The following is a 23,929-nucleotide window of genomic DNA, read 5'->3' as shown; positions in this document are numbered from 1 at the left end:
GCTTTGAATGTAGAAACTGAGTCGGCCTCTCTTACATGAGCTGGGAGTTTATTATTATTTATTATTATTTATTATTTATAAGACAGGGGCTTGGTGAATAAACGCTCTACCTCCAACCGTTCTTTTACTAATTCTAGGAACCACGAGCAGTCCTGCATTTTGCGAGCGAAGTGTTCTCATTGGATGGTAAGGGACTATGAGGTCCTTAATATAGGACGGGGCCATTCCATGTAAGGCCTTATAGGTTAACAGGAGGATCTTGAACTTGATTCTGGAATCAACTGGGAGCCAATGGAGCGAAACTAACACAGGAGTGATGTGATCTCTTCTGCTGGTTCCAGCTAACAATCTAGCTGCTGCGTTCTGAACAAGCTGGAGACTTCTTAAGGAACTCTTAGGACACGCTGCTAACAAGGAGTTACAGTAATCCAGCCTCGACGTAACAAATGCATGGATGAGTTTTTCAGCATCACTCTTAGAAAGTATATTTCTGATCTTAGCAATATTCCGCAGGTGAAAAAAGGCATACATACATACATACATACATACATACATACATACATACATACATACATACAGTGAATTAACACATGTGGAATTATATACATAACAAAAAAGTCTGAAACAACTGAAAATATGTCATATTGTAGGTTCTTCATATAATTCTCTTGGTGAGCTTCAAGAGGTAGTCACCTGAAATGTTCTTCAAACAGTCTTGAAGGAGTTCCCAGAGATGCTTAGCACTTGTTGGCCCTTTTGCCTTCACTCTCCGGTCCAGCTCACCCCAAACCATCTCAATTGGGTTCAGGTCCGGTGACTGTGGAGGCCAGGTCATCTGGCGCAGCACCCCATCACTCTCCTTCTTGGTCAAATAGCCCTTACACAGCCTGGAGGTGTGTTTGGGGTCATTGTCCTGTTGAAAAATAAATCATGGTTCAACTAAATGGAAACCGGATGAAATAGCATGCCACTGCAAGATGCTGTGGTAGCCATGCTGGTTCAGTATGTCTTCAATTTTGAATGAATCCCCAACAGTGTCATCAGCAAAGCACCCCCACACCATCACACCTCCTCCTCCATGCTTCATGGTGGGAACCAGGCATGTGGAGTCCATCTGTTCACCTTTTCTGCGTTGCACAAAGACACAGTGGTTGGAACCAAAAATCTCCAATTTGGACTTATCAGACCAAAGCAAATATTTCCACTGGTCTAATGTCCATGCCTTGTGTTCTTTCGCCCAAACAAGTCTCTTCTGCTTGTTGCCTTTCTTTAGCAGTGGTTTCCTAGCAGATATTCTACCATGGAAGCCTGATTCACACAGTCTCCTTTTAACAGTTGTTGTAGAGATGTGTCTGCTGCTAGAACTCTGTGTGCCATTGACCTGCTCTCTGATCTGAGCTGCTGTTAACCTGCGATATCTGAGGCTGGTGACTCGGATGAACTTATCCTCCAGGGCAGAGGTGACTCTTGGTCTTCCTTTCCTGGGGTCCACATGTGAGCCAGTTTCTTTGTAGCGCTTGATGGTTTTTGTGACTGCACTTGGGGAGACTTTCAAAGTTTTCCCAATTTTCCAGACTGACTGACCTTCATTTCTTAAAGTACTGATGGCCACCCGCTTTTCTTTACTTAGCTGCTTTTTCTTCCCATAATTCCCAAATTCTAACAGTCTATTCAGTAGGACTATCAGATGTGTAACCAACTGACTTCTGCACAACACAACTGATGGTCCCAACCCCATTTATAAGGCAAGAAATCACACTTATTAAACCTGATAGAGCACACCTGTGAAGTGAAAAATATTTCAGGTGACTACCTCTTGAAGCTCATCAAGAGAATGCCAAGAGTGTGCAAAGCAGTAATCACATCAAAAGGTGACTACTTTGAAGAACCTACAATATGACATATTTTCTGTTGTTTCACACGTTTTAGTTATGTACATAATTCCACATGTGTTAATTCATAGTTTTGATGGTTTCAGTGTGACTCTACAATTTTCATATTCATGAAAATAAAGAAAACTCTTTGAATAAGAAGGTGTGTCCAAACATCTAGCCTGTACTGTACACACACACATATACACACCCACACACACACATATATATATATATATATATATATATATATATATATATATATATATATATATATATATATATATATATATATATATATATATATATATATATATATATATATATATACAGCCCTCCAATGCACCAGAGCTATTGCTGAGGTCAGAAGATCAACACCTCTACAGAGTACTGTCATATTGACTTTATGTAGTCTAGCTAATATCATTCCCCTCCTAAAAGATGCTGTATTGATTATTTGACTCTGAAGTCCCTTCAGGGTGAACTGAACACACAACAAAGGTCGGCTCAAACCTGTGCAATAATGTTTAAAGTCAGAAACGAATCAAATATTTAACTCTGAGTAATAAAGCGTATATTGCTTTTTCATACAGTACCTTGACCAAGTACTGTTTTCCCATATGAGAAAAGTAAAATTTCAGTTTTAGTAGTTCTTTAGAAAATGCACCCAAGTATTTTTACCTGAAGGGAATGTGCTTTTATAAAAAATAAAACCTGGCCATTTCTTTATTTTAATTCTGATGTCAATATGTCCCATAAAAGTGTGTTGTCTTCAAATGATGGACCCACTCTACTGAAAATTCTGTTTGTTTTTAACATGTTTTTGTGGCTTTTTTCTGATGATATTAAGAAAATTAAGTGTTGTGTTTGTTGTTGTTTTTCTAAGGCCGGATCCGAATTCTTTCCCAACCTTGACGGCTTCTCCCTACACCTACACTTAGCTCTCCAATCAATAAGTTATAAAAAAATAGTGTCTAATTTGAACAACCGCTTCCGATTAGAGGTCAACCATTCTACTGCTGCACCATTTACATGTAAACTTTTATGCTCCAGAGCACATCCATGTGAAGAAATTAGTTTTTCCATTACCTTCATGGCAGAGGACTTTCAAAAAAGGTGTTTGCAAGAAAAGGTAAAATGTACTGTACAGCAAGCATTTCTGAATGATATGAATATACTCTAGAAAAACTTTGGTGGGCGTCGAAATCCAGGCGTCGAGCAGTAAATTTGACATGCGTCAAAAAAGAGCCGCGAAATGCACATTTGATGCACAAATCGCGTCCGGTTTGAATCCAGCATAGCTATAACACAGAGGTATTAGTCAAACTGTATTAGTGCTTTATCTTTGTAATTGGTGGAATAGATTTGTTAGTCTGGGAGACCTTCAGCAAAACTTTTGAATAACTTTCACTAACAAGATAACTTTATTTTTTATTTTTTACATTTTACCTAGAAAGCACTGCTGGGTGTTTTCTGATAAGCCCTTCACAGCAGAACAGAGCCAAAGCTGCCTGTTTGTACCATCACCTCTAGGTTAATTAACACATGGAAAAGGATCCATCTCTCCTGACTGCCACTCTCAGTACAGTCTTCTGCCAAAAAGCAGTGGCAGGTGGGCCAACCAGTCAGCGCAAACAAATCATGCCTTTGTAGGTTACATTAATTGCTTCCCACTTGAACAGAACATAACAGCACCAGGTGCTTGAACCAGATGGGATTGTTAATGCCATCTAACAACTCTGGATTTACACAGAAATTTAGAGGAGCTCTCGTTTATAATCATTTGTGACTCTTGGATCAAATATATATATATATATATATATATATATATATAGATAGATATATATATAGATAGATATATATATATATATATATATATATATATATATATATATATATATATATATATATATATAGATAGATATATAGATACATATATTTTGGGGAGGGGTTTAACATAATACCAAGAAATCTGAAAAACTGAAAAAAGTGACAGCTAATTTAGAAGTTACGACCTTTATTTAGTGTCTTTAAAACTATCCTCTTGAAAAAAGCAAGCATATTTTAACCAGAAACATTATTTTTATGGGTAAAGCTCCCCTGCAATTTAATAATCTCCAGTATACCTCAAGGTTGTGTTTGCGTCATGTAAAGCCCCCGCAAAGTCCCCCCACCCCCACACACAGGCCTACTGTAGAAGATGAGCATGGATGCAGTCAGGCTTCTACTGTGGGAGTTCCTATAACAGAGATGGACAGTCTTCGGGCACTATGGGAGTTGTACATGAAAAGAGGACCGAAAGCAGTGAAGGTTTAACAGCCACAGACAGTTTTTATCATCTTCTCCTTGATGAGAGGTGAGTGGGAGAGAGCATATCTGAAGGTCAGCTTTTAGCACCAAGAAGGGGGCTGATAAGGAGTAAGAGCACACAAAATAAAAGAGAGCTTCCAGACCTTAACAGCGTGCATCGGTTTAACTGTACCACTCAAGAAAATATCATGGCTGTCCGTCTGACTGGCCGTTTGTGTGATTATTTGCCAAGGGAAGAAACACAATGTTTCCCTGGGGTTGAGGCTCCACAACTGTGGAGTCTCTGTGATGGTAAGACGAGTGAGCAGGCAGCCCAGAAATACATGTGAGAATTTTGCCACTAAAACTCAAGGCAGCTGAACAATACACAGCAGCTGAAGAGAGCATATGCTGCAGATTATTTGGGATGGAATGGATGGATAATGTCACGGTGATGCTACATACACACCGGACATGTGATGCACGTTCAAGAACTTTCGTGCTTTTAGTATATGGAGTTCACACTGAACTGTAGCTACCTGATAATAGCGCATGTACTGACAGTTGGAAGAGTCTTGGTGGAACATGTCAAAGTGGTGCAAATCTTGCTCCAGGCTTTTTCTTTCATAGCTGTATTGCGACATAAGAAAGACTTGGTTTTATATGGAATAATCAATCTTTCCTTCATGATCAGTTTTCAAACGGTTGGGACTTCTGTATTGAAAAGGACGGTACCCATCCGTAACTACCAAATCCAAGTCCCTGATTGGTCAAAGGGGTTTAACGCACATTCAATGGCCGCATGTTTTGCACGTAGAAAACTGACTTAAAAACTTGCTTAGCAACACGTGAAAGCAAGAGTTCTGATCGCAGTGGGGCATGGACCTTTCATTGGAATTGGTCGCTTGAAAGCGCATTTCCGAACCCAGTGTGAACATAGCATAAGAGGTTTTTACATGTAAATGCATATAAACTCCATTTATTCACATAGACTTTCAGTTTTTTTTTAAAGAAATTTAAAGTTGAGTGGAGTATAAAAATGTATCATTACGGTTTGTACAGTGACCAATAAAGATGACTGGAACCTTTGTCACCAAGGCAACTGTTTAAAATACACTATTTCTCTGTGAATGACTGAAATCCTGCAGCGCCTGGAAGAACCCTCTGCTCACCAAAGCACATGTGCAGGCCTGTCTGAGATTTGCCACAGATCATCTGAGTGGTAGAACTAGGTGCAAGTGTCATCAGATGAGATTTAACTCCAGCTTTGGTAGAAGTCTTGGAGTTGATGATTCCGTCTCCAGTCTGTGGAGGGAGCTGGAGATTGAAAGATCCATTCTGATGAAAATTGTTTTTTAGGCGTTTTTTTTACATGTTCTTGTAGCATTTGTTTTATGATGGATTTATAAAATAAGCTTAAATTTTAATTTCCTGAGTGTTTCTTTATTGAAATTGTTGTAAATCAAGAGCACACAAAAAAATTCTGTGGGAGTTCAGCTAACAGGAAAGCATGTAGACAGATGGGCAATGGGAAGTGGGGGTGGGGTCGTTTCTCACCAACAATCCTGCCCACAATTCAGTATTCAGCAAGTTTCCAATGAACTACTGTCACTTTGCAGAAACTAATTCCCAGAAACCGTCACAGGTTTTTAAAGTAGGTGAAAATGACATAGTCATGTTTAAAAGACCACTGGGAATACTTTTACAACAGATCAAAAGATGAATGGAGTGGAACTTTAAGATCCAGATTGTCAGTAACAAATTGATGATGTAAGCAGGTTCAATCAAATATAAGCTGGTAGTCAACTGTTGGAAAGATCTGATCCCTTAGATGGCCATCTAGACTTTAAGTAAAATCCTTTCTTGCAAAGGCTGGGAAAGTCTCCCTTTTATTAGACTTCACTCTTTTATGAGGTGTCATGTAGGAGTTGGGGTGGGGGTGGGGGAATTGGATCAGTGATTACAATGAAATACACGATTTTCTGTAAACTGTTGATTAAATAGATAATTAATTTAAATTATTAATTATAATGTATTAACTCTCTTTGTAGGATCTTTACTAAAGATCCTTTTTATTTTTATGCTTTTAGTTGTAATAACTTAACATTTGATATTTACATAATTTCCCTACTGGAAAAAAATGTCAAGTTACTCGTAGTTTCTGGAAATGTTTTGGGGTAATGACATTATAGGGCCAATCATTTCTTTGTCATTAAATAAAAAAAATTAAATAAACTTTTTTTAAAAATCAGCACCAGTACCAACACTTTTTTTTATTAATGTGGACTTCACCTGAGGGTAAAACAGTGTCTTAATGGTCTTTTACCAACTTGAATAGGTGCCATTCTCTTGTAATCTGGCTAAATATAATCAGAACCTACATTTACAAATTCTTTTATGTAACTGCATCAGACCCTAACTATTGTTTATGGGCTGGTATGCACCATTTGAAAATGTCTTGCCAGAACAGGTCCTTTGTTTTTTATAGCTACTTAGAGTCTTTCAAACTGATATCAGAATAACAAAATTATTTCAACAACCAGCAGGCTAAATTATTCTCATGGAAATATATTTATATAGGGGGTAGTCAGGATGTTCGTTGCCCAATTTTGTCTAATTTTGCAGAGTTAGGTAAGAAATTTCCTTCAGAAGTGACACTGTTATAGAAGGGTCTTTGGATTTATCACTTGTAATTATATTAAGTTTTATTATTACCCTTAAAGCGTTTGGTTGCAAATCATGATTTGCTGAAAACTGTAGCAATTACTGAGAACTTTTTTTTTCCCTGAGAGAAAATTATTTTCATCATGAAGACTGCAGGCAGCCAACGCTGCCTAAGTGAAATCAAGTGTGTGAAACAGGAGGTGCTAATGTCTACCAACCGGGAACAGACAGAAGTATTTGGGCAGCTGTTCAGAGTTCCCACGTTCACCCTGGCTTGACACAGACTTTACGATCACCCAGTCTCTTTTTGCATCGTGTCTTAAGCAATTTTTGAAAGTCTATGAAAAGTATTTTTAAAAAGCAAAGAATTTTATAAGGTGGTTATTGTCTATAGTTGACCAAACAACAGAAACTGCAATTTGAAATGTTGAATATTTGCATATACTCATCTTTAAAACACACAGACCTTACAGACAATGATGAATCTGCCAGAACTAATCAGTTATTGAACAGAAAAAAAAAAAAAAGTTACATTATACATATTCAAAGATGAGGGCTGTTCTCAAGTGATAACAGACAGAAGTGGAATACCATTATCTCCCAACTTGGCGTCGGAATTTCAATGGAGTTGAATAACAATAGAACAAATGAAAGTCTAAAAGTATGACGCATTCCTATTTGGGTTTGTTACCTTTATTTTCTAAACGCCTCACGTATCTCCTTTTGAATGATTTGTCACTCGCTTATTGCATTTTTAAAAACCTTTTTCCAATAACGTCCACTTTGTTTTTTCCTTTCTTCAATGCAAAGTACTTAGAATCGTTTCAAGCTAACACTTTTTAGTTCTTCCTTCCATTTGTCTAATGTTGCTTTTAAGAACATGATTTTCAGTACAGTTTTTGTTTGAACAATGATGGTAAATGTGTTATTTGCGCCGCACATTTCATTTCTTTAAGTTCTGTTCACAAAGCCCTCCCCAGCGCCTGTTCAAGTGGCCTCTTCCAAGAAAAAGTCTATGTAATCACATGTGTGTTTTGGGCTTTCATATTCAAAGCTCTCACGTTCAGGAGTAGCTACGCAAGTTTTGATAACTGCTTTTATGCTCTTTGTACAAAGCGCCTGGCCATTAAATGTAGGTTGCCAGCTAAACCAGGTCAAACTCTTAACCAAATCAGGGACTTGAATTGTGGATGATGTCCAGCTGACTTATGTTGTGAACCCATACGCGGCTACGAGCCTGGCATCGTTTCGTTTTTTTTTTTTTTTTTTCGTGCCACTCTTCTGACATAATTGTAATCTATATCTACGCTGCAAGGACTCTAAAAATGAACCAAACCATTTCTATTTTGTGCCCAAATTGTGAGATTTGCACCACTATAACATTTCGTACCAAAACCTCTTTCAACTGTACGGAGCGGCCATGCACTAGAAAACAACAGAAAAAGAAAGAAGCCCCACCCTGCTTGTCCAGTGTGAATATCATGAGCTAAAACAAAAATACAAAAATGATTGGTGTGTACGTAGCTTTTTAGAGTTATCCTGCAGATAAGCAATGCATTGGGCAAAAATGTCTTTAAGGCCTCTTCTCCACTGACCCCTCTGTTTTCTGAAAGCAGACCTGTAGAAGGAAGAATCTCAGTTCTAAGTATTTTAGTCTTTATCTTCTAAACCTGAATTTGTCCCTTTTGCAGTTCAGGGTTGCTGGAACTAAATCCACTTGTGGACAAATGGCAGGGTAGACCCTGTCTGACTCCAGTCTGACACAGGGCCACACACCCGTACGTACTCTTTAAGCAATTAACTTATGAAGGTGGTTTTTGGATGGTGGGAGAAAACCCACACATGTAAAGGTTTTCTCGTGCAAACCAAAGAGCATTCCACAGTGAGTTTCAGGTCCAGCAGCCAGGATTTGAACAGACTTGGCCTTCTTGCTTTGAGGCAAGAGTGCTAACAACCATGCCACCGTGCAGCCCGGTAGTTTCAGTCCTAACCCCTTTTTATGCATAATTGTCATTTTCTTATTGTCAGTTAAGGTATAAGGAAAAGAGCTAGGGACTATGGGAGAATCTCAGTTCTACTCTCATTGAATGAAGAAGCTTTGGAAGATTAAACGAGAGACAATAGGGTCAAAGAAATGTTTGTTTTTAAGGAAAACTGTCTTAAAATACGACAACAATCATTGATCAATGTTTTTTTCAGTAGTAAGCTTAACATTTTTCCTTGGATCTTTGTTTATCCTACCATCTAGTTTATTCGGAAACTAAAACAAGTCATAAATAGTTTTTGTGTGATGGACTTATTCAAAAAGGCTTTCTTTTTCGGTAACTTGTCTGGCAAATTTTAAGATAACTGAGGTAACTTAAAGCTTGATTTGATTTATGAGTGAATATTAAGAATGTTCCTGAAGGCACCAGTGTGCCGTGTAACAATTCCAGCCATTGGAGTTAAGAAGAAAGGAGAAGGGAGGTACACAGTATGCTAGTCAGCATCACATTTCAAAAGTTTGCCTGTTTGAATGTTGTCTGTGTGTGGAGAACATGGGGCTTTACCTGTCCTTCACTGTGTTCCATCTGATGCTGTTGTCTCCTTTAGTTTATTGGCATGCAACATGGGATGGCTTAATGGTTGGAAGCAGTGATGTTGCATCTTTGTGTCTGAGTATAAGACATCTACAAGGTTGGCTGGATGTTTACCTCATAGGCGTCTTTAAGTGTGCCTGCAGCACCCAATGTTTTTTTTTGTTTGTTTGTTTTTTAATGACTGAACAACTGCTGGTTTAAGAAACAGAAAATCATAAATAGGCAATTATATTAACATATTTGATTTCATTTTCTTTTTAATTTTAAAGATGTTTGGTTTTTAAAAACTCCCTCCAGGGGTTGCCACAGCCAATCACCTTAAGATTTACACATGTGATTTGGCTTCAATGTTATGGCAGATGTCTGTCCTGACCCAACTCTTTACATTTACCGTATCTGGTCCTGAAGCACAAGGATACACTGGAAAGTGCACTCAAGTGATTAGATTGAGTTAAAGTCCCACTCCGATCATCTTTTGATCTAATCTAAAAGCGTTCCCAGTGGTCTTTTAATTTATGTTGTCTCATTGCTAAGCTATATATATATATATATATATATATATATATATATATATATATATATATATATATATATATATATATATATATCCTCCATCATTCAATTCAATTCAATTCAATTTTATTTGTATAGCCCAAAATCACAACAACAGTCGTCTCGATGGGCTTCGAAGTAAAACATGAAATCAAAAGGATCACGAATACAAAGAGTTCAATAGAAAAATACTAAAATGAACTAACAAACTGACTAAGCTATACTGGCATCCCTGCCCTTAGACCCCCCTTCGCGGTAAGGAAAAACTCCCCAAAAAACCGGATTCCGGAAAAAACGAAGAAACCTCAGGGGTGCCCACATGAAGGAGGGATCCTCCCCCAGGACGGACAGGCGATTTACCAGAACTCTTAGAAAAGAATTAACTGATCTAAATCTACAACTACATATATAAAAGTCCAGCAGACGAGCTTCATCCAGCCGTGGTTGTGGGGACAGTCAAAGGCGCGAGTCGAGCCGGAGACAGGAACCACAGCCAGGTGTAGGACCAGGAGCAGAGACGAGGTACTCGGTCAGGCACAGAGCAGAGACGAGCCAGAGATGAGCCAGAGGCAGGATCCACAGCCAGGTGTAGGAGCAGGAGCAGAGGCGAGGTAAACGGTCAGGAACTGGAGCACGGATGAGCCAACTGGAGTCTGGAAGCACTCCCACTCCCCAGGAGGGGAGAGGAAAAGAGGGACAATACATGAATCGCACTGCACCAAACAGAGGCATGGAGAACTAAATGATAAATTATGATCAAGAATAGAGGAGAGGAAGGGTAGAAGTAAAAAAGGAAAGAGGACAGAACCCCAGTGCACCATAGTTACCCCAGCTTCAACTTCTAGCAGCCTTTTAAAAGAAATAGTTATTATTAAGTTTAATTTAAACAAACTAACATTAAGTTAAATAATCTCTGAATACTAACTAGTCTGACAATAAGCCTGTCCAAAGAGGAATGTTTTCAGTCTAACTTTGAATGTAGAAACTGAGTCGGCCTCTCTTACATGAGCTGGGAGTTTATTCCATAAGACAGGGGCTTGGTGGCTAAACGCTCTACCTCCAACCGTACTTTTACTAATTCTAGGAACCACAAGCAGTCCTGCATTTTGCGAGCAAAGTGTTCTAATTGGTTGGTAAGGGACTATGAGGTCCTTAATATAGGACGGGGCCATTCCATGTAAGGCCTTTTAGGTTAACAGGAGGATCTTAAACTTAATTCTAGAATCAACTGGGAGCCAATGGAGCGAAACTAACACAGGAGTGATGTGATCTCTTCTGCTGGTTCCAGCTAACAATCTAGCAGCTGCGTTCTGAACAAGCTGGAGACTTCTTAAGGAACTCTTAGGACACGCTGCTAACAAGGAGTTACAGTAATCCAGCCTCGACGTAACAAATGCATGGATGAGTTTTTCAGCATCACTCTTAGAAAGTATATTTCTGATCTTAGCAATATTCCGCAGGTGAAAAAAGGCAGTTCTAAATGCCTGAGATATGTGAGCCTTAAATGATAAATCCTGGTCAAGTAAAACCCCAAGGTTTCTAACTGTGGAATTGGGGGCTATACTTATACCATCCAGGGAGACTATCTGAGCAGACAGAGCATCTCTGAGGTTTTTAGGACCAAGTATAATGACCTCAGTTTTTTCTGGGTTCAAGAGGAGATAATTAATTGTCATCCAGGTCTTGATGTCACTGATGCAGGCGTTCAGTTTCTCTATCTGGTCATTCTGGTCAGGCTTCATGGATAAATACAACTGCGTATCGTCGGCATAACAATGAAAATTAATGCTGTGTTTCCTGATTATGTTTCCTAGGGGTAACATATAAAGCGTAAACAGGATCGGTCCCAAGACTGAGCCCTGTGGGACTCCATAGTTGACTCGAGTGCACTGAGAGGAATGGCCATTTACATTAACGAACTGATACCTATCAGACAGATAGGATTCAAACCACTGGAGAGCAGATCCTCTGATCCCTATGTCCTGCTCTAATCTATGGAGTAAAATACCGTGGTCGATAGTGTCAAAGGCAGCACTGAGGTCCAACAGGACCAGAATAGAAAGTAGTCCCTTTTCTGAGGCCAATAACAAGTCATTAGAGACTCTAACTAGTGCAGTTTCCGTACTGTGGTGAGGTCTAAACCCCGACTGAAAGTCTTCAAAGTGGCTGTTGTCCTATAGGTGGCAGTAAAGCTGCTTAACTACAACTCTTTCTAAGATTTTAGAAATAAAGGGCAGGTTTGATATCGGTCTATAGTTGGCCAAGATGCTAGGATCCAAACTGGGCTTTTTCAGAAGAGGTTTAACAACTGCATATTTAAAAGACTGTGGCACGTAACCCGTTTCCAGAGAGGCATTTATCATTGTTAATATGGGATCATTAATTAGGGGAAAAGTTTCTTTAAAAAGTCTAGTGGGAATTGGGTCTAACAGACATGAGGATTTGGAGGACGTAATAATTGATGTTATTTCCGCTTGATCCACAGCAGTGAAGCAGTCTAATGTTACAGAGGTTTCTATGGATGCCTCCATTTTTACCGCTTCAGCCTGTTCTGGGCTGATAGTAGGAATAACTTGATTTAACTTATGTCTAATATTTGAGATTTTACTATCGAAAAATGTAAGAAAATCATCAGAGCTGAGAGAAACAGGAACATGTGGTTCTACTGAGCTCTGACTGCTAGTTAATTTAGCTATAGTGCTAAAAAGAAATCTTGGATTGTTTCCATTCTCTGATATTAAGGTTGAATAGTACTGGCTTCTAGCTCTACGCAGAGCTTTTTTATAATTTAATAGGCTATGTTTCCAGATATCCAGAGACTGCTCTGAACCGGAGCGGCGCCATTCTCTTTCCAACTTACGGGTTTCTCGTTTAAGAGAACGAGTTTCAGCGTTAAACCACGGTGCTACTCGGTTTTGTCTGACGAACTTAGGTTTCAAGGGGGCAACAACATCGAGTGTACTCCTGAGGGCTTGTAAGGCATCATTAACAAAGTGGTCATTTATACTAGGACTGATACTATGGGAGCTGGTCTCAGAGTATTTTCTCAGAACATCACTAAGTACTGGCTGAACTGTGTGTTTAAACTCAGACACAGAACGGTCAGTTAAGGTTCTTCTGAGTTGTTTCTTATTCACTGGGGCAGAAGGATGTTCCAGTGTAAGCTGGAAGGTAATCATAAAGTGATCAGAAATGATGGGGTTAAGAGGAAGGACACTCAGCTGGCTGATCTCTATACCATGGGTTAGAACAAGATCCAGGGTGTGCTTATGACAGTGAGTGGGTTCATTCACACTTTGGGTGAAACCAACATCATCTAATAAAGCTGCAAAAGCCGTTCCTAGGCAGTCACTGGGGTCATCAACATGAATATTAAAATCCCCTAATATTATAATTTGATCAGAATCTAAGACAATAGTCGATAGGAAGTCGGAAAACTCAGTTAAAAATTCTGAATATGGGCCGGGGGGGCGATAAATAATTATGAGTAAAACAGGTTTTCGAGTTTTCCTGTTTGGGTGACTTAAAGACAATATGATGCTTTCAAATGAATTATAAGCATTTTTAACTTTAGGGCTGAGAAGTAAGCTAGACTGTGATATTACTGCCAAACCACCTCCTTTCCCTGAAATCCTGGATTTCTGATAGTTAGCATAAGTGGGGGGGGTTGCTTCATTCAATCTAACATAGTCATCCTGATGGAGCCAAGTTTCTGTTAAGGCTAAAAGACTAAGGTTTTTATCAGTAATTAACTCGTTGACTAAGAGGGACTTGGAGGAAATGGATCTAATGTTTAATAAACCGCATTTAATTACATCATAATTCTGCTTGTGAGAACTGCTGTCTGTCACTTTAAGGTTTCTATGACGCGCTCCTTTCATTTGTCTTTCAGCACATAAGCTAAAGCTAGGACCTGCTTGACTTTCCCTGCATGGGTTTTGCACCGGCACTAACCCTAAGGGAGGCTCAGAGGAGCGTTTCCACTGCTGCTCTGCGCCCGGGTCTCGTCTCTGGATTGTCAGGTTAACAGACTAAGGCTAGCAGAAATGTTTCTAGAAAGAAGAGCGGCACCGTCCCGGGTGGGATGGACGCCGTCTCTCCGCATGAGACCGGGCTTCCCCCAAAACGTGCTCCAGTTATCCACAAAACCAACGCCGTTTTCTGGGCACCATCTAGAAAGCCAGCGGTTAAATGATGAAAAGCGGCTGTACATTTCATCATTGACTAAGTTCGGCAGGGGACCAGAGAAAATTACAGTGTCGGACATCGTCTTAGCCAGTTTACACACCGAAGCTACGTTTAACTTAACCACCTCTGACTGTCTCCGTCGGGCATCATTACCGCCTGCGTGAATCACGACTCGACGGAACCTAGACTTACTCTGAGCTAACATCCTAAGGTTCCCCTCGATGTCACCAGCTCTGGCCCCCGGATAACACCTGACAGTAGCCGCTGGGAGCTCCACGTTTCTAACTTCAGAAGAGCCTATAACCAGAGTTGAGTGTTCAGCGGGTGTGTCGCTGAGGGGGGAGAACCTATTACTAACGTGGAGTCTCGGGTGCTCTAAGTTTTTGCGTTTAGCACTATGTTTCCTCCCAACCGGTGCAAACCCCTGACTGTCTCCCGGCTGTTGGGAGGGCGCTGGGGTGCTAACTAAGTTAGCCCTGGTAGCGCGGCCCGCGCTACGAGTAACGACCTGGCTAGCCGGCTTAACTTCCACTGTGCGGAGCCGCGCTTCTAACTGCTCCAGCCTCGCCTCCAAGTCTAACACAAGACTACACTTAACACACCTACCGCTATCTTCACTAAAGGAGGCAGGATCATCACTAAACATAAGGCACATGGGGCAGGAGAGAGGAGGAGAGGCGGAAGGAGTGGTGGTGGCCATACTAGGTTCTAAGCTAAGGCTAGCGGTGTTTAAGTAAAGAGAAGTGGTTTATTTAGCAAAATGAGAAAAGTGAACAGCAAGCGGTTTAACAGTGGTGAATTCGCTAATAAAAGGTACTAGATGTGAATATTAACCCAGATAACCCTTAGAGTAAGCAATAGTAGTAAGGCTAATGCCAAACAAGAGGACAGCAGTCACACAACTAGCACTGGGAATAGCTCACCCGGAAATGACGTCACAGGAAGTCTTTAGACAAAAATGTCTAAAGAACATGTTAACCACACCAAAAACACAATTTTCTTCAGAGTGGGTCTTTAAGGCACCTGATAGTCCCAGAAGATCTCCCATCCTAAAATTTATCAGGCCCAATCTGGCTGAGCTGCTGAGATTTGATGTCAAGGGTGGCAAAAGGAAAACCCCCAGTATACCTTTAAAACTTTATATGCAAACGGATATGTTTAAACATACTAACCCAAAAGCATTCCATCTTTTAGGGTGTTTATTTTAGCCAGTGTATGCTGACAAACCTTAGCTGCATATTCATTTAATCCTTCGTTTATTTTGCTAGTCGTGTCATTCTACAGTGACGTTAGCTGCAGAAAAGAACATTTAACAAGTCCACACAGGTCTTCCTAGTTGTGTTTGCATTTAAAAAACATCAGCCATTTATCATTAAAAAAAAAAATGCTCCTGAAGGTGACATTTAACCGAAGGGAAAACATGGAAAATTAAAATTCTGCTCTGGAAACTACCTGTTATCTCTGAGGGAGTGAGTACAATGTTTGTATTTTTTAAAGCTGTTTCATGTGCCTGATGACACAAAGGTAAATAAAAGGAGAAGAGAATCACAAAAAGGCATTGCTTGGATAGGCTGAAGAAATTAAGAAGGGCAGAGATGGGAGACACAGTGAAGCAGGGAGCCGGATAATGCTTTATCTCACTGCAGTCAAGGGTACTTGCACTGCAAATTCTGACACAGCAAATAATCCCACTTGGTAACTTTTAAAGTTTTAGCACTTATCCATGAAAACTATATACTTTGGTCTACTGGAAAGAAATGCGTAGGCATTCTTTAAACTGACCTTGTAGTTTTGATGGGAACTGCATGATGAAATTCTAATAGATTTTATTGATCTACAGTCTGCATGTATCCCAAGATTGCACTGCTGCAATTCCTGTGAACCAAGACACACTTTCTGGGTCGGACTGTTGAATATTGTGTCACCGTTCATGTCATCGATTTATATGCGAGTATCAGCATTGTTTCATTATTCTGTTTTTCAATAATCACACTGCAAAGCAGAGTTTCATTGTTCCTGCATGGAATCAATAAGCTTGTGGGACTGAAACTGAAGAGGTCATTGGATATTTTTGTGCTTAAATTCAAGTAAACCAATAAGATCAACTTTACGATGTTTGTTTTTATATTTCAAATATGTTCAAATATTACAAATAACATGGAATGTGGTTGGAAAAACCACATAAAAAGACAGATGTTCACTCTAGTACATTTGGTCCACAACGGAAGAACATTTCCTCAAAAAGTCTTATAAGTAGGGGTGTAGGGAAGAATTGATTTAGCGATAACTGTATTGATTTAAAATGCCGTCAAGAAGATATTTATTTAATTATTTATGAGCATCCTTCATTGTCTGACCCTTGTTTTCCACTTAAACCCTTGACTGCTAGATAGCAGCAAAGAATATTTAGCCTCTTTGAGTGGGTCTACACGGTACTAAAACAACAAGATCTTCAATCATCTTCAGATCTTCAAATCAATATTTAGTCAATTTCTCGGTTTTTGTCGTTATGAGACACGTACTACTTAGTTTTTACTTCGGGTGGTTACCGAACTGAAACTTAGTGCCATGTTGTTGCTGGTATAAAACATGGATTCAGGTGGTTCGTAGCAGCAGCAGCGAATGCACGGAGCCTTAGTCAAATTGCTGTCGGAGAAGCGGGCCAAAGTTCTGCAGAACCTCACAGCAATAGATTCTAGTTCAGCGGTCTGATGAATCAGAGTGATGTGTACAACGCTCTGAAAAAAGGCCAAGGTCATGTCGTGACAAACGTGTTTACTTCCGCGTGTGAGAAAACGCAGTGCAGTGATGTAAATAAAGTATCTTAGCCACATCAAAGTGTTCTCCGTCATCCTGTCCTGCTGTCATCACTCTTTAGTGTTTTTGGAAAGAATTGGCTTTTTTTTCCCCCTTTTACTTTTGAAGCACCAGTTTAAGCCCCATTTAGGCTCCTGAACTTTTAAAAAGTACAGTGTTCCCCCGTGTACTAGCGTTTTATTATTCGCAGTTTCGTGTGTTCGCAGATTTTTTCTTAGTCCTGTGACTCCTCTGGTCCTTCACAAAATCTCCAACAACTCACTGATTTTTCGTTGGAGTCAAATTACTGTACAGTACAGAGTAGTGCCGTTGTGCTGACCTCAGAGCAGCCTGAAAATGAAGCAGAAACGCCCAGCTGCTTGGGCTTTGAGCAAGCAACCAAAACACTCCAAAAAAGATGTGATTCTGTCATCATGATTACTTCCCGTGGAGTTTTTAGTGTAACAATTGCAGTAATTAAAGAATGGTAAATGGCAAATAATGCTTCTCTTGATAAGGCCCACAGCGCATCATAGTCACACTCTCATTTATCCATGCACACATATATTCACACAATAAGGAAAGCATTTAAATGCTACAAAAAGTAAGAGAACAAATCAAAACAAAGCAATGAAATCATTAAGATGAGCATTCTGGGATCACAAGTCAACATCAACAGACTGAAAGATTGTTTTTGAAGCAAAAAACCCTCCTGCTAACAATACATGATTCGCTTGTTATTAGAATTCTCTTATTTGTTTCCAATTAATCACTGAAATCATAATTACAGACCTTTATAGGATAATATCCACCCTCTGCCCTAAAGTGACAATGATTCAGAAAAACATTATACACATGGATATAATATTGCATTTTCTTCTAATAGACCCAGCTTTGAAATGACAATCTTAGTGGCAATAAGCCTCAGCAATGAACAGATTCAGTTCAGGAACTTCTGCAGAGATTACCTGGGGAAGAAAAAGACTTCTGAACTATTTTTTTTTCTGATTCAGCCTGCCAGGATGAGAGACGCTTACCTCCCTGAAAGATCAATGTTGCAAAGAAAAAAAAACAATCCAAAATGAGCCGAGTCCTGCATTAATGAGGGATCTGCACTGCGTTGTTCCTTGCGCAGAAGATCTATTCATATTTAATGAGTCCTAAATGAGTCTGCTGTCTTGATAATTCCAACACACTGAGACATTTCTCTTCAGCAATGCTGACTGAGCTCCATTATAGTATGGTCCAGTATTGTCTCCAGCTGGTGGTTTACATTTTTAAAGAAAGCTAAAATAAGTAACGACGTTTTCTGCTGCTTAGAATCTCCAAAAAATACATGCATCAGATCTGCAGAGCAAAGTATATAGATGTCAAACAGGAGTGAAAATGGAACCGCATATAATTTTTAATATCAAACAGAGCATTTTTTCTGATTTTTTTCCCCCCCAGCCTTCCACTCTCATTGTTTAGCTGTCTGCAAATTCTCCACAAATCAATTCAGTCTTTTCTGTTCATCTGCCCCTCCCATGCACATTTGCATGTGTTCGCTCCCACACACTATCTCCTTTCCATCAGCAATGAGATACAGAGATCACACAGAAGAGGCTCCTTGCGCCCCCTCACAGCTAATATCAGCATGCTTGATTCCAGCACCAGTGGCTACTACTGCTGGCAGCGAGGGGGAATTTTGCTCTGAGACTGGGCTGATGCCACAGAATATGTGTGGACTTTTCACCACCACAGCCCAGTAGGTCATGCATATTACTCATGACAGATGGAGAAAATTGGAAACAAAAGTAAATGAAGCACCCATAAGTCACAATTTGCTCCGAGGAACACACAGTGAGGCAGGATTTTAATTTGGCAAGTTTTTTTTAACATGTTAAGGCTGATGAGTCTCCTCTTTTTCAGCTTAAATTCTCAGAATGTGGTTGATGAAAAGTATTTAATATGGTTAGCTGTTGTTACACTTTTCTTTTAGGAGAAAAATACAAATGTACTGCAAACTCACTTCAGCCAAGGCCGCATATAGGCATGGGCAAGGGGGGGTTTACTGTCCCCCCAAATGCTGTGACTGCCCCCTGAAACGCAAAAATCCCAAATTGTCTGATTTTTTGAAAAAAATTACCCACTAAAAAAATAACAGATAAACAAAGGCAATTACAAAAAGAAAAAACATCAAAATACATAAAATACAATGAAATAAAAATAAAAAAAGACAAAAAAAAAAAGATGGAAAAGCAGTTGAAAAAAGCTGTGTCCTGCTTGTGTTGGTCCCAAGCCCGGCAAATGCATAAAACAGTGTAAGGTAGAGCATTCAACATAGAACCTACAACACATGTCAAATAGATCAAAGGAGAAGATAGGGTAATACTTTATCATTAGGGTCCCTTAATTGATGCTAGTTAATGCATAATTAAGCATTATTTAACTATCAAATAGCATGTTAACAGACAATTGTATGCATTACTTTGCATTACAAAGTATATAATAGTTATAAGTAAAGATGAACTGATATGATCTAACATCAGGGGACCACAGACGAAAACTAGGCTTATTCTGGCTTTTTTAACCATGTTTTATGTTGTTGTTTTTATAATTGTACCACCCCCTTTTAAAAACCGGGTCTGACCTTCCCTGTTCTGTTTTGCAACTAAACACTCATTAGGTTATTAGAAATAGCTAAAAAAAGAATGGAACCATTCATGATAGCACTAAGGACTGCATTCTAGCCGTTTACCTTTGTAGAAGGGCAAAAAGCCTTAACAGCCAACGTTATTCATAAACGTGTTTTTCATTTATGAAAGATAGAAAAGAAGATGTTAGATAGAAAAACAATACTATTATTTTTAAATTTTAAGGATTTTCAATCCTTCTAGCCATGAATTAAAGCTGAGACAGGAAGATCTAGTTTAAAAATAAATGCCTTCTCCAGAGGATGTCCACTAAGAAGGATCAGCATGCAAAAATCCACTGCTTTAAAATATCGGTGAGCTTTTTTCATGATTATGCTTCTGAGTCAGAGCCACAATTGCAAATCTTTGCGTTAAGGCGCATTGTATCCCATCTTGTTTATCTCGCTTCTGCTATAATTAGTTTCTTTATCACAGGCTCATAGAAAATCCCTTTACTTCTTCTCCTGACATATTTCACATTATAACACAGTTACACACATGTTTATTGTTCTGTCACCATTTGTGAGAGAAAAAAAAATCCTTTAGCGGTTTGAAATCTGAGATTCTTTGTGCTCCGTATGTCTTTCCGTTTCGTAGCCCTTCAGAATCTGATTATATAAATTGGATTAAACTGGATTAAGCTAATTTGGAATTTAACAGATATTAAATTATAATAATTTAGCCGTATTTAATTAGACTTAACTAGTTTTATGTAAAGCGCCTGAACATGACTCTTGTGCAATATGTGTGTTGTAAAAATGGGCCTAATTTGAATTAAATTTACTCCCGTTCAGTGGCCATTTCAACAATTTAACTGTGAATAGTAAGGTAGGGATGTCATTAAAACTTAAACCTTAGACTTGTAATGATTGAGGTTTTAAATGTTAGGTTTTAGCCTTTAGTTCCAGATAAGACATTTTTCTTACATAAGAGCTTAATATATTATCTTGCATTACCTACCACACTGGTATATACATATCTGTCAAATCTGTCAAAACCACATTTATCTTTTGATCTATTTTGAAATTGTTCCTAATCATCTTTTAATTATAATTATGCCATTTTAAGACAAAATCTAAAAACCTGTGTTGTTTTTTAGAACATTGTTTCAACAGAGCGGCAGTAGTTCATTAGAAATTTGCCTCTCAGTTGTGGGTGGGACTGTTGGCGCCTGCCCCCTTTTTTATCCATCTGTTTATAAGCTCTCCTGTTGGCTTAAAGTCCTTCACAACTAACATTATCAATGCAAAAAAAAATGGCGTGGATCTAGTTGTCTAAAGCAGATGCTTCAGAATGGTGCGGAACAGGCATGGAGGGATTTTTGTGCGATTATTCCAAGCGCAACACTCACTGTTTTAAGTGTAAAACTTTTATACAAATTTAGCGTGCTCAAAATATAATTTTGCACTTGAAACAGCAAAAGGCATTTCCAATTCTTCCCATCACCCACAAAGTTGATCAAGTCAGCTAATTGAAAGATAATTTCTGACCAATTAGCATTGACCATGTCCATGTCTGTGATTGGAAGGTTTTATTGCACATTTGTAATACGGTGCCCTGCTCTGTTTCAAGCCCAAAAGACAAGGAATTTCTCTCAAGTCAAGTCAAGCCGAGACAACTTTATTAATAAAGCGCTTTTAAAACAGCAGAGGCTGACCAAAGTGCTTAACAACGCAGGATAAAAACAAAACAACAATCTAAAACAAACAGCATAAAATCAATAAAAATAAATAAATAAATACAAACCAATAAAAGCATCAACTCACACGGAGTTAAAAGCCAGGGAGAAAAAGTGAGTTTTCAACTTGGATTTAAAATCATTCAGTGAACAGGCCTGCCTAACCTGCATAGGAAGTGCATTCCACAAGCTGGGGCCAACAATGGAATGCCCCATCATCCCCTCTGAGTTTCCACCGTGTCCTTGGCACATCCAGGAGCAGCTGGTCAGCTGATCTAAGTGAGCGGGAAAGGAAATGCAGCTGTAGCAGCCCAGAGAGGTTGGGCGGAGCCAAACCAATTTAAAGATTTTAAAACAAATAAAAGAATTTTGAAATGAACTGGCAGCCAGTGTAGAGAAGCCAGAACTGGTGTGATATGCTCTCTCTTCCACGTTCCAGTTAAGAAGCGTGCAGCAGCGTTCTGCACTAGCTGGAGACGGGCACAAGGATGAGTGAGGGACAAGTGAAAATTATTTTGATTACACATATTTTGAAGTTTCAAGAGTAAAATTGTTTTGTTTACAAAAGTTTTACACTCAAAACAGTGAGTGCTGCATTTGGAATAATGGCACCAAAATACCTCTATGAGCAGGGAGCTTGCGGCTTGCTGTAGTAACTTGTACATCACATTTGCAAGCTTTTTCCAATGGAAGTTTTAAATCTGCTCCTGATTCACAACAATTTGAATAAAGAAATACTCATAAATCCCTTCATTTTCTTTACCACTTTGAATGCACTTTGAATTACTTTGAGTACAAATTGTGTTATACAAATAAACTAGCCTTGCCTTGACTTGCCTTGCCTTAACCTGCTGTGTCCCTTTTGGGGCCACACGGCTGCCAGAGCCTAACCTGGCTACTGTTGGGCGAAGGCTGGGTACACCCTGGACAGGTCGCCAGTTTGTCGCAGAGCTAAAGAAATATTCAAAAATATAATTTTAAGGAGAAATTTTTATATATGTCCTTCATCTTAAGAGAAATGCCGCAAGAACATGTTGGAAACACCAAAAACATGATTTTCATTGTAGTGGGTCTTTAAGGTTTTATAAATACAGTAAATAATTATTTTAAACTATAATATAAAAAACCTTGTTTCTTCACTTCTTTCATCTCTACCAGCAGTAGACACAAGCACTCCCTACCCATTATTATTAAGATTCTGAGATTGGACATGAAAGGTCTTCTTAAAAAAACTACAGTTGATTTATTTCTTCACATTTGTGAAAATCAGTGAGTACAAAAGTTTAGATGAGGTTTACAATATCATCAATTACATTTTCATAACAGTTTGAAATTCCTACATTTTTCCATATTTAAGATGTATAGATTGCTGATATTGGATGCCGTTGGCATTTAAAATGCCATTTCGATACATTAATGGTGGTGGAAATTACCAGCGGCAGAGAGGAAATGTGGAGGACTCATTAGGTTTTAAATCCAGGGCAGGGAGCAAGAAAGATGAGAGAAAGAGTAGGAGAAAGTGGAGGAGGAAAAGGGAGGGGCAGACTTTGTAGTGTGCCTCTGACAGTAAAAATGATTTAAGAGGGAGCTGCAGAAGGAGAAGGAGGCAGGCAACCTTCTGAGAGGGAGAGAGAAACTGAGATGATTATGTTAAATGATAGACAGCTCCAGGGGTTGGATGAGCTGTAATGATAAACGATACATAATCCGAGGCACATGAAAATCATGAGGCCAGATGATTGACAGATGGGCCAATTGGTGGTGCACAAGTGGGCAAGGCAAGCTACAAGTCATGTCTAAGCTAGAGTTCGTCATCATAGCTCCAGATTTATTTGTCAGAGATAAATCCCCGCGCTCGCTGTGACAGACTGTGTGCACTGAAGGGAGAGGGATGGTGTGCACCAACTCTGACGTCTCCACATGGAGCCAGTCTGGGAAATCTGGCAAAAAAGAGAATGTACTTGCAAAAAAATATACTTCCTATCTTGTATAACCTTTTGAGAAGCACACATCGACAAGAATCAGAAATCCCTCCAGCTTCTTAAATAATCAACAAAGACTCACTCAGCCACAATTTATGATTAAAACTCTTACATATTTCATACTGAGAAATTACTTTTATTATAAGGTAGTGCTTCTTTCGGAAATGTTAGGGAGGTGGAGTAGGAATAAGAACATGTAAGGAGAAGTAGCAGTTTACCCAGCAATGTTGTCATTAACAAAAACACATCCCTTTAGGGCTAGTGCAAAGACACTTCTATGCTCAGTGTACAACCACTTTTGCTTGTATTCTAAAAGAAGAAAGACATAAGTTCATGCAAACAGGTGTGCAACAACACATTTAGTCTTAAGGGTTTGAAGTAAAAGCATTTTGGTTCGACAGGTCCGTTAACACCAAGAAAGAGTGGGATAATTAAAAAGATATATGCTACATCAGAGAAGGCTCTACTTCTAAAGATACATGCAACCCTTTATGTCATATTTAGAGGAGAGTGCATACAGCGAGAAATGTGAAAATTGCCATCAACCTAGCAACGCTGCACACTTACATTTTAACCAATCATGTATATTCGACGAGTAGACCAAACCAAAATGTGGGGAATAAAATGGTTACAATAAATGAGTCTACAGGAGGTT

General features: G+C 39.1%; 1 protein-coding gene and 1 long non-coding RNA gene across 2 annotated transcripts in view; one reads left to right on the top strand and one right to left on the bottom strand.

Moving 5' to 3' along the window:
* LOC144990221 (uncharacterized) overlaps positions 1–23,929 on the bottom strand; it is a 280,096-nt gene that overhangs the window by 136,087 nt on the left and 120,080 nt on the right. The gene's annotated exons all lie outside the window — the stretch shown is intronic.
* On the top strand, positions 10,359–13,771 carry LOC144990447 (uncharacterized). The gene is made up of 2 exons (XR_013654437.1): positions 10,359–10,452; positions 10,542–13,771. It is a non-coding gene; the product is annotated as an uncharacterized LOC144990447 (long non-coding RNA).

This window comes from Oryzias latipes (assembly GCF_053564925.1).
Source record: "Oryzias latipes strain Hd-rR chromosome 1 unlocalized genomic scaffold, Olatipes_Hd-rR_3.1 chr1_Y".
NCBI lineage: Eukaryota > Metazoa > Chordata > Actinopteri > Beloniformes > Adrianichthyidae > Oryzias > Oryzias latipes.
This window is presented reverse-complemented; position numbering and strand designations above follow the sequence as displayed.